Source organism: Gambusia affinis, linkage group LG20 (genome assembly GCF_019740435.1).
Source record: "Gambusia affinis linkage group LG20, SWU_Gaff_1.0, whole genome shotgun sequence".
Lineage (NCBI taxonomy): Eukaryota > Metazoa > Chordata > Actinopteri > Cyprinodontiformes > Poeciliidae > Gambusia > Gambusia affinis.
The window spans coordinates 1,710,080-1,720,741 of record NC_057887.1 but is presented as its reverse complement, the minus strand read 5'-3'; the positions used below and the strand labels follow the sequence as shown (position 1 = coordinate 1,720,741).

General features: G+C 37.9%; 1 long non-coding RNA gene across 2 annotated transcripts; it reads right to left on the bottom strand.

The window, feature by feature from the left end:
* Positions 1-8,799: 8,799 nt before the first annotated feature.
* LOC122823008 lies at positions 8,800-10,386 on the bottom strand. Of its 2 annotated transcripts, none has more exons than XR_006369266.1 (3): positions 10,060-10,386; positions 9,385-9,481; positions 8,800-9,296 (listed from the first exon to the last, which is right to left on the bottom strand). It is a non-coding gene; the product is annotated as an uncharacterized LOC122823008 (long non-coding RNA). The 2 variants fall into 2 exon arrangements; XR_006369267.1 differs by having other exon boundaries at positions 9,420-9,481.
* Between the last annotated feature and the right edge of the window lie 276 nt (positions 10,387-10,662).

Below are 10,662 nucleotides of genomic sequence, written 5' to 3'. Positions count from 1 at the left end.
TATTATAGCTCTCACACTCTTTGTATGAAGGTGTGTGTGTGCGTGTGTGTGTGTGTGTGTGTGTGTGTATATAACAGCAAATTTTTTTACCTGAGTGCCTGACAGAATGATCCACTCTTGGAAGCCATCATAAATGGTTTGCTTCATGTACAGCGACACCCTCTGAATGGAAGCATTTTTGTTCCTTTGGCACCGCAGCCAGTGCGGACTGATGCACACGACCCATGTACACGTCCAACCTTAACACCATCCAGTGGTGTTTGAACAGCTACAGAATACAGACTGTATGATGGTCTTTATCTGGTATAGTAGAGCCATAAATAATTCATTTACTTTATGGAACCTACTTTCTAAAAATTGCTCCTCCTGTTCTTCAGAATTTCTCTGACAGTTTCCTCATAACACCACGCTGACATCCATGGAGACTATTCAGCAACACTAATGAGGTCATTTGTACCCAGAATAGATTAAGTTTGAAGGCTGCATGCTGAGTGGACAACCAAGTTAATGCTGACACAAGTGCCTAAAATGAAGAAGTGAAACCGTTATTTACTCCAAAGAAAACTCTAACATGCGCAGCATCAAGCCTGCAGCATGCCCCATGTGATACAAACTAACTATCTAATTGAAATATCCAGAGAAAAGTAGAAATGTTTGAGTCCTCTTTATTTATCTGATTGCTGCCATCGTTGTTAGCTAGATGTGTTCAATTATAATTATGGGATATCAGTTGAGAAAGGAAGGCAATGTGATGTACCACAAAAGCAGAAATACAAATAAAACACAAAAAACAAAGGATCATGACAATGTGGAAAACAGACAAACATCATCCATGATGCTTCCAGTAGGTTGTTGTGGTATAGTTTGATATTAAATACCAATTACTACACAGCAAATTCAAAAGTGTTAAATGTTTTGATGTAAGTAGACTTTATGCATAAGCAGAGTTAATTTTACTCTGATAGTTACATTCTGTTTATGTAACTCTGTTGTGTATATTATTAGTAGTTAAAATCTAGTGTTAAAGCAATGTGTTTCCATATCGTGTTAGAATGGAACCAGTAACTCTTGACTTCTTAACTCTGAACTCCTACAGAGGCTGTAACACTAAAGTTCATTCATTCACTGACTCTGGCCCAGAATCACAGGGTCCCACCGACAGAAGCCAAGTCATTTCAGGATAATTTACTTATTCACTGCGCTTGGTAAGTATTTTTTTCTGAGATGGTTTATAACTATTATTTTGAGTTGAGATCAAGCTTTATGACAGACATCACGTTCGCCACACGGCTCGGTGTTAACATGTTTAACTTAGCATGCCAATTGTTTACGGAGTAAAAGTGTTGAAAAAAAAAAAATCTGTCGAATTCCTGGCTAACGAACAGATCCGTAATAATCTGGAGAATATTTTTTCATGGTGTTGCATGAATATTGGTCAGATTTATCAACCTTTCTGATCATATTTTTCCTTTGAAAAACTGTAAAAGGCTTTTTCATGTTGAAAGCATTATTCCTGCTGTTGTGTCTTCTTATATACATTTTGCACCATGATTTAATCCTTTTATTGCCTTTTTCTATATATTAGTACCAGTATGGTTGCGGATGAATCGCCAGTCGTCAGCACCAACCTCCCCATGGATTCTTTGAAGATTAAAGCTCCAAAAATGTAATTATGTAAATGTTAATATCTCTGAAACTCCACATTTCTGTAATTGAGGCTTGTTGTTAGAGTTGTAGTAAAAATGTATTCCTTATGTTTTTTGTTTGTTATGATCCAGAGACCAACACTGGCTGTCATACTCGGAGACTGAAGACTGTCCAGTGATGACCCCGGCCAAACTTCACCAACAACCCGCAGACAATCTGTTAGTGAGTGGACAGAGGCCCAGTCTCTTATCAACAGAAACATAAACAGTGTAAGAAGTGATGGATCTGAATATCAGGTTGGTCTGTTATGTACTGAAGTATCTGGCAATCTACCTGTTAAAAGAACATTTACATGGACTGCTTGCTTTACTTTCTCCACCTTGTACTTTGTGCATATTGTATTGAAGAAAAATGTATTAAGCATATTTTATGTTGCACAGCCAATATGTCGGACCTTTTGATGAGCGATATGTGAATGGAAGCGACATGTGAAACATACACATTATTCCACATTGTAATATATTTTGTAGTTATGATGCATGTTTTGAAATGAATACATTTGAGAAAATCATTGCCTTTTTATTAAATGTTTGTTTTCCAAAGAATTTTTAAAAGTTCAAAACCTATTTAATATTAATTACAAAAAAACTATTATGAAGTAAATAAAAATATCCTGTGAGAGTTTATATTAAGATCTAACACTGAATTAGTGTTAGTAAGTATTAAATGATTAACTCCAGCAGATTTGATATTTGACACTTAATTAGAGTTAAGGTACCAACTCTCCAAAAAGAGTTCAATTAACACTTTCTGCTGTGGACCCATATAAACACTTTAAAAGTGTTGAAATCAAATCTGACATAGTTCATTTGGACCTTCTAGATTTGCTGTGTAGGATTATTTCTAGGTATTACCACTGTTGTATTATTGCTAAGTTATGTTAAAACAGTTATGAACACAATCTGCATTAAAGGGCAATGCCTGTAGAATCTAAAATTTACCTGAAATGGATCAGACAACAAAGCATCCATACAATGGGAGAGTGTTAAGTGTTCGGCAACCAAGACAAAAACCCAGTTACTGACCTGAGTTTGACCACTGGCAAAATCCTCATTTCTATTATACTGGGATAAATTTTAGCAATGTGTGGGCAGTTGTATCTCTTCCTGGAGCATCTATTTTTGATGAAGCATTTTTTGAAAAAAGATGCTTCATCACCCTGGAACGCCAACCAAACAATTACCGGTAGGTCTTCTTATTTACATATTACCCAAATCACAATTCCCTGTGTAGTTCACAGGAGAATGTTTTCTCTCTCCTCTGGTTGGATTCTAGAAGCACTGAAATTTGGGATTTTTCAGAAATTTTCTGAGCCTTAACAGCAGCTCACCTGAACCATTTGGTAACACGTCCTTTGACTGACGTGACTCTGTCATAAACATGACAACAACTGTCATGAACATGAAGGAGTATTCATGAATGTTTATGACTGTTATCATGAAGTATCATTCAGTAAGTAATGACACTTTTAATGGACTTTGCATGCTAGTTTAAATGGAACTTTGCTTTAAAACTGTGATTATTTACCTAATAATGCAAAGTTTGCACTTTTAGTGGTCTTTTGATGCACCTTTGCATAAAGGATGTCTTGTGTGAAGACATTTTGCAAACAACTCCAAACTGTTATTCAAATTGAAAACTTTCTTCATGACCAGTTTCTGATTATTACTGTGTGTGGAGATAATTTCCTGTGTCTTATAAAAGTACTGTTCCTGTACACCTCTAGTTAATCAGTCCAGCAGCGTACTGTGTCGCAGATGGTGAGTCAACATTTAGGGCATGAAGCTGTTCCAAAACCCACTTAATCTGTGTGTGAAAAGGTTAGACACTGAAACATTAATCCCCCAAACAATAATGCAATAGATAATGTGTGACGGAGGCCATTTGAAGCAATGGAAAACAGAGGAGGTCAAAGAAGGCTTTCATTCCTCCGGCAGCTAAGGAGATATCACTCACCGATTCATGGGTGCAGTCAAGTGTGCTATTTGCTTTTCAATTAGGCCATAAGCAAATGGGAGATAGGGAGGTTTTAAAAGTATTCACCTGATACTTAGAAGAGTACAGGATTTTCTGCCTCACCATCCAATTTACAATGAGTCCACCTGAACAATTAACTCTTCAAACAATCCATCCTGGCACAGCAAGGCTACCGATAATAAATAGTTATGGCCAAATGTAGCAAACATCCAGGTGAATTAAGGGACTTAAAGAGCACAGGGAACAGTTTGGGAACAACATGAACTGTGGTGGTAAATATCTATATGGGGGGAAGACAGAGAGGAGGACAGAGCAGCGAGTCAGAGAGAGAATCTTAAAGGCATCTATTAGACATACTAATCATTAGTTCTGTATCAAAATGTTGTTTTCTTGTCTGATGTATTATTCTTATCTTAAATGTACTTAAATGTGTGGAAGTAGTTTCTAAAATGGATTTCTCTGTGGCAGCAGTGATCACACCCACTCCAGTGTTGGATTAGGTTGGATGCTCCAGAAATAACTGAGTTCAGAGAATTTGTCTGCTTCAGGTGACCAGAGAGAATGTTTCTCTGGAGGTGTGTGTGTGTGTGTGTGTGTAGTAAGAAGAACTGTTTGACTGCTTCATGTTCTTCATGAAGTGACAGTAACTAATTACTAAAACACTAATTACATCCAGCTATCAGCAGTGGGATAATTAATGACTGTCTAAATCTTCTCTGGATCTGTCTTTACCAACTTGCTTTCAGGCATGTATTCATAAAAATATAGAGCTAGAACTTTTCTGCCTCAACATAGAAGTAATTCTTAAGGAGACACTGAAGCACTGGGTAAACATGTTTCTGATGATTTGCAAAAGATTATCCAGATGAACAAAGACAGGAAACTACCAGGTAAGACAGCAGCACAGTCAGCTGGCATAAAATAAGATCTTAGAAGTTAATAATGTAACCTGACATAAATGCTTATGCTAATTGTGCAGTGTGTGATAGATGTGATTTAAAATACTAAGCAGAAGATGTCATGTTGAATGGTTTTGGTGAGAACGAAGTTCATACAAAGTCGAGCGCATCAGAGGAAGATCTGAGTGTTTATTAAGCGGATGAAAACGGAAACTTTCATGAGTCCCAAGAAAACTGCCAGAGGAACAATTGAAGAACATAACAGGAAGACAACAGGGAGGAATGACGGTGCATCAAAGATAATCACAGAAGATCAGGTAAGGAGCCATGGAAGAACAAAGAAACCAAAACATTAAATTTACACTGAGGAAGGAGTGGAGAATGAAGAGCTAAGCCTTCTGCTTATCATTTTCCTCCATTTGTTATGTTACAAAATGCATTCTTACCTTTGTGTAGTAATTTAATAAAACTTTTTATTTTTATTGAAGAAATGAACAACACGCCAATAAATCTATCAAATAGTATCGTGGCAAAAACAGAACCAAACTCTGTCCTGCCTGCAGGTCGGCATTCAGACAAATCAAACAGCCTCAGCCTGGATGGGCTTTAACAGTTTCTCCTCTATAGGATGTGATTGTAGCATTTCAGGTAGCATGTGAAAACAGTAACTTAAAACAAATAAATAACTAAAATAAAAATAAAAAAGGGGCAGCATTTAGGAGCTAAAAGGTTACCGATCTTTTTAAACTTAGTTACATCATTCTACGCATCATGAAGGCAGAAATTTTAGCCATTCCACAAAGTGTGCCCACTTGCTGAACTGCCCCTCACTGTTCATGACATTTTTTTCTAACTTCAAAAATGTTCTTACAGTATTAAACCATTGTGATGTGGATGGAAAGAAGAGTAAAATACAGAGTCTGAAGAAAACAGGAAGTGAAATTTCATTACATTTAACCTGCTGGGGGGACAAGTTAAATGTAATCCAATAATTAAATCACAATGCTACTGCTATCAAAACAATGGCCAACACATCATATCAAAATACAAGAAAGTCATCCACAAAGTCTTTTAGCAAATCTTTCTTGACACTGGTGGAGAAACACGAGTCAGTCATCCTGGAAGTGTTTCAGGCAAAGCAAGATGATTTTCTCCACTTTTCCAAAAAACATTAAATAAAATAAAAAATTCATTTTAACCGGACCCTTCACAGAGGTTCTGATGTTAATAAAGCCAACAGCTGAACTTCATCTCAAATGCACTTGTAACATCAGCACCCCTGAACAAAATGTTTACGAGAAATAAAAAAGACGCATTCACAAAATAGAAGCGCTTGACCTTGTTTAGCAGTTCTGCAGCAAATATTGTGACGTAATATTTAATAAAACATAATACGGAATAGGGAAAAAAAGACCACAATGAAAATATGATCCAAACAGAATACAATATCTCTTCAGTACGAAGCGGTGCGAATTTAAACTCTTCTGCAATCATAGAGACAAAATGTCTGAAAAGGGGATTTTGCATGATATGCCTCCTCTAAACAGACAAATGAAGGTTTTCAGGAAACTATTATGCCGCTGATTTCCCAGCTTTAATGTGACTGCACAGAACAATGTGGTGTTAATTTGTTTGGTTTCCGGCAAAGGACTGTGAAAACAGTGATGGTCTTGCAGACAGGAAAGGACAGTATTAGGTGAAGGAATGCCGGAGACTGGGGGAGGGGGGATTTTTCTTGGCCAAAAGAGGATGTCAGACAAGAAAAAGGATTAAAAGACAGCAGGATTCAATGCAACAAAACTGAGTCAAGATGATAAATATCATGAAGATAATGAAGAAAGTCCACACCCAAAGCAAGACCATGCCAGGCGAAAAACACTTCCATTCCGTTTCCTCTATTACCCAGCAGGGTGGGGCAGAGGAATGGTGCCTATGTCCAACATTCAGTAGGAAACAGGTCAAGTATCCCCAGAGCAGATATGATCAAATCAAGAGTTTGAAGTTCACTTTTCTTCATTCCAGTTCAATTTATAATCAAAAACACTTTATTGATCCCAAAGGGAAAAACAGTATACAGTAGCACATGGTGATGGTAGTTGGCAGGAAAGATCTCCTGTAGCAGTCTGTATTACAGTGTATTTGAAGAAGACTAACTAAAGACACTATTTTTCTAAGACAGTCTCATGAAGAGATGGTCTTCATGAGACCATTCTCATAATTTTCATAATATTCTTGATTTGATGAAGAATCCTTCTATGCATCTTCATCTCCAGAGTTGGTCTGACATCTCCAATCATCTCCTTTATTTTGTTCATATTCAACATGAGATGATTGTTCCCACACCGTGACACAAAGTGCTCCACCGGCTCTCTGTACTCAGCCTTTTGTCTGTCTCTGATTCACCCGACAACAGCAGAGTCGTCAGAGTTTTTCTGTAGGTGACAGAAGTCAGATTTGTACTGGAAGTCTGAAGTGTGGAGAGAAGAGGAATGGTGAGAGTACAGAGCCCTGTGGTGCTCCTGTGCTGCTAACCACGTTGTTAGACAAACACTAAAACACACATTTGTCATAGAGTATAAACTGTTCCATCAGAGATGATTTGCCTTTCTTTAATCAGTAGTTTTTGCTTTCTATTAAACACTTTCTTGTAAACTGGGACACTTTTCAAGTTAGTTCTAAAAGGTGTTGATTTACATTCAAGAACAAGCTCATTATCAGAAAACAAGCTGTGCACCCAGTTACATTTGTTATCCATGGAAAGTATTATCTGAGACAATGCGGGTAACAGGATGAGCTTCTTTATCACTTCCTCCCAGTTGCTCTTTGTTTGGACTGCATCAAAGCAAGAGGACGGGAAGGAGGTGAACTGAAACCAAAGGATTCAAAGAACGGCATGTTCGCCGAAAATTAATTTAACAAGAGAAATCCTACCTTTACTGACAAAGAAACAGTCTTGTGCCTTGCTCAGCTACAGTTAAATAATGATATGCTTTAGAATCTCAAATTGTCAGACTGTGGGCTGCTGTAGACAACAGCATGGACAAAACAAAACAATGCATGATGTGCTAGTGATGACAAAAAGATACTGTATTTATTGGATTTAGTTTGTATGGGAAGTACTGAGTATTAGGAATGTTATAATTACTGCAATGTCACCAGATAAGACATATCAGATAAATTTACATTCTATTAGAAGCATAGTCATTTGATTGTGTGCTGATTTGGTAGATACCGCAAAGATCTGTAGCTCCAACAATGATGGGAAAACATCTATTCCTGCTCACTAAAGACAGCTCAACAGACGGAGAAACTCAATATGTAAAATTTAGTCCTAGATTTACCTTCAACCCATCAATGCCAATGGTCAGAAAAATATTATAGAAATTTGCTAAGAGAGCTCCTTGTTGGTGGTCAGCACTGAAGTATGTTCTTCCCATCATAGGATTTTCCTGTAGACCCAGACTCCCTCCCAGGATTGTCCTTTTGAGGCCTGCTTAATTGACACCAGTCTTCTCAATGTCTGTGTCACAATGTTCATGAATCTTCTCCAGGGTCTTTTTATTTTCCTCCTGCCTGCCAGCTCCATCACCAACATCCTCTTTCCAATGTGTCCACAGCACTGGTCTGAACCATCTCAGCCTTGCCTCTCCTTCATCTGTTATCTGTTTTCACTTCAGATTCAATGTCATCTGCAAACATCATGTTCCTCCCAGTTTCCTGCCTGACTTCATCTGTCGTCAACCTATCCATCACCACCGCATACAAAAGTGGCTCAGGTTCTACCTTCAACCCATCAGTGACTTGGACTCAGATGTCAAAACTGTCTCACTCTCTTTGGCATGTACCATCCTGACTTTCTCACCCAGAACCACTGTTCTTCTCTGAGGTCACACAGAAAGAGAAATTTAAAAAAACAGATGAAATGCAAACAATTTGCTTGGCAGATTTTGACAGGTTTTGCTTGCAAAAACTCAAGTAATGAAATGACTATAAGTGCTATAGGGCAGTGTTTTTCAACCTTTTTTGAGCCAAGGTACATTGTTTTCATTGAAAAAGTCACGAGGCACACCACCAACCAAAAATTGAAACAAATGATAGTCGATAGCCGCCTATATTAAATATATAATCAATCTTATCAAAGTGTCTTGAATAGGAATCAAATAAACACAACAAAGTATTTTTTTTAATCATATTTAATATCTTAAATTGCACTTAACATGTCCACTTCAAAAGTACACCTGAACAGTGGCACAACAATGTGGTCTTAAATTTAAAGAGGTTGTAGAAAACTTCAGTTTTTTTTTTTTTACAAACTAATTCTGTCCACAAGCATTCTGTTAGCCAGAATACAGAAAATAATTCTTATTCTCATATATGCTCTTGTTCAGGCCTCTATTTCATAAAACATTTCCAATGACGCTTGCAGAGACTGAAGATGCATAAGTTGACCCAGTGTGGGCACAAAACCCATATTCGGAAGACTACGTAGCATCAAAGGAAGAGAAGGGAAGTCTGGAGTCATGTGGTGCAGAATGATGCTACCAGAGGACCAGTCAGGTGGGCACTGATGAGACATTGGTGAGCCCTGTGGCACAGGCCCAAATCTGGATGGAACCAGCTCCAAATTTGAAAGACCAAGGGCCATAAGTGGTTGGGACTGCGGCTGGCGAAGTTTTTCTCCTGATGCCAGATTGTCGGGATCTGGAAGTGGTCCTACCAACATCAGTGACAAAATCATAATAATCATAATAGGTTTTGACAGAGGAAACATAGATACAAAAATATAAACCAAAAGTTATACCTGTGTAAACTCTGTAAAGTGTGGAGTGCAGATACCTTTTCCCCATAGTTTTGGGCTTCCACACCACCAGGTCGCTGACAGGTTCAGGATGTTTCCCCTTACAAGAAATACACAGAAAGATTTCAAACTAAAGAACAAATAAAGGGGTGGCTGAGCAATTTGTTAGGACATAATGGGACTGATTTGGCACAGTTTAGATTTTTACCCAACTTGCAAAAGTTGGGTAAAATACACAAAATACAAGTGGGAAAGAAGCATAAATGGCTGCGCGACACAATCAAAGGAGGAATAAAATGTGTACATAACTATAGTACTGTTATTTTAAGATCATATATTTGACAGTAAATGTAATTTAGTATATGTGGATCTGAAGCATCGAGCTCTGACAACTAGCTGTCCCTGGACATTATCTGACACTACAGGCTGCAGAAGTAAAGCATAGTTTCAACATCAAGCGTCATCTAGTATCTCATAACTAAGTTCCAGCATGCTTATTTTCACAAACTGTACTGGCAAATACAATTCAGAATGTCAAAATATATTTGAAAAGTTTAAACTATGTCTGTCTCCAATATTCCACGTAATTTAGCAAACTAAATTAGGCTTCGTTACGATGTTTGTGTAGTTCATATCTTGTAGCTAGCGGTTAGCTCGCTAAGCTACGTCTTTTCTTACCTTGATAGCTGTGGATATATTCTTTGTGGAAGAACTTGTTTCCTTTCACATATTTGTTGGTGGGCGAATTCGCCGCTGCAATTTTCTCCGCATCAGCGAAAGAAAGTGCTGGGAAATTAAGTAATGATGATGAAAAGGACCGGAGGAGGAGAGACGTTTTTCAGGGTACTTGGATTACCGTCACCAAAACAGGAAGTGCTGCAGCCCTTTCAGATGCAGCTGCCGGTTGTCGTGAAAAAGGTCTATTCTCTTGTTTTAACGTGCAATGCTATGTACCTACAGCCATCTAGTGATAAGGAAATTACATTATTACACCGCTAGTGACTTCTACAGCACATACACTCAAAAATGGCATATTATTTGCAGATAATTAATTCCTTTTCAAAATATTTTTTTAGACCAATTAGGTGAAATTGGATAATTTCCACGGCACACCTGATGATCACTCATGGCACACTAGTGTGCTGTGGCACAGTGGTTGAAAAACACTGGTTTAGTGTACTGCTGCAGGAACAGTGATGTCATGGGGACAAAGATCATGACATCACTCATGACATAGTGATGTCATAGACAATGACTTTGACATAGTCAGTGACCCTGTCT